Consider the following 1,227-nt stretch of genomic DNA (forward strand, 5'->3'; position numbering starts at 1 on the left):
GGTGATTGGTGTGTGAGGGGCTCATCAGAACAGTGATGATAGTGGCAGGGATAGAGATAGTGTTGTTTTTCATGGTCAAGACGAATGTGAGAGGGAAATAAAGAAACTGGCCGAGAGAACCTGCCTGGTGGATCATGGCTGCATGATTCAGTGTTAACATGTACCAACAGGCCTAGTGCCAAAAGCTTGAAGCTGTTGGATGTAGTTTGCGCTTAAAGTAGAATTATGCAAGAGATTTAAACTCGGATGTTTGCGCTGGCGCGTGTAGTAGTGTATTTCGTGTCCTTCCTGCACACGGTAGAACAAGAGCGCATGGAGCCACCAACGCCCCAGGAACCAGGCTCTCGAAGATCTAACACTGGAACATTTGGGAATATTATTGAGAAGTCACTAACCCGGGGTAGCTGGGGTAATGGTAGGTTGTTAGGGGCAGGGGTTATTGTACGTGGTTTGGTGGAAGTAGTGGTAGGTGGTGAGATGCAGGGGTAGTAGTAGGTGGTGATATGCAGGGGTGGTGGTGGGTGAGAGCAGTAGCAGGAGTGCGGACGGTGTGTATGTATATGTGTGTGTGTCAGCTAGACCACTCAGTGTGGTAGTGACAGCCGTGCGTGGTGGTGGTGGTGTGTGTGTACCTACTGCCTCCAGAACCCACACGCACGCACACGTCCACGCACCCGCAACCCCGCCAGTCCATCGCGTGTTTGGCGGCGCGTGAGTGAAACTCAACACGTGTAGAGTATAGGGTGAGCCATTCCCTAAAATTTATTCATTATAAAGGCGAGAAAATGCACATGCGAAAGATTTCGAGCCATCTTCAGTGAACGAAATAAGTTGACAGTGAGAGTGCCTATAAAACATACACACACACACACGTATGTAATACGTAAATAAACACTGATATGTCCAATCTACAATGTGACTAGGTTTAGCGCTTTATTTTTTATTATAATAATAATACGATGTGACTCAGGTGACTGACCTAGAGAAATTTGTTTACACATTGGGTCACTCAGGTTATGGACCAGGGGTAGGCAACACTAAGTTGACACCTATTCGGGAGGAGACGGAATTTTACCTGGGCGGTTTGATCTAAGACTTCCAACTCTGTTAGACGTGTGTACTCACCTATATGTGGTTGGAGTGGTCGATTCACAGCTCCTGGTCCCTGTGTGTGTGTGTGTGTGTGTGTGTGTGTGTGTGTGTGTATTCCCTACATATTTACTCACC

General features: G+C 47.4%; 1 protein-coding gene across 5 annotated transcripts in view; it reads left to right on the top strand.

Annotated features, from left to right (window-relative positions):
• Positions 1–575: 575 nt before the first annotated feature.
• Positions 576–1,227, top strand: part of LOC128695144 (uncharacterized) — a 137,856-nt gene continuing 137,204 nt past the window's right edge. For 4 of the 5 annotated variants that reach the window (XM_070091375.1, XM_070091377.1, XM_070091378.1 and 1 more), the window contains exon 1: positions 576–743. The gene's annotated coding sequence lies outside the window, so the exon portion shown is untranslated. The remainder of the gene's footprint in view (positions 744–1,227) is intronic. The other variant, XM_070091376.1, reaches the window with a different exon arrangement.

The sequence above is a fragment of the Cherax quadricarinatus genome, chromosome 35 (assembly GCF_038502225.1).
Source record: "Cherax quadricarinatus isolate ZL_2023a chromosome 35, ASM3850222v1, whole genome shotgun sequence".
Classification (NCBI taxonomy): domain Eukaryota; kingdom Metazoa; phylum Arthropoda; class Malacostraca; order Decapoda; family Parastacidae; genus Cherax; species Cherax quadricarinatus.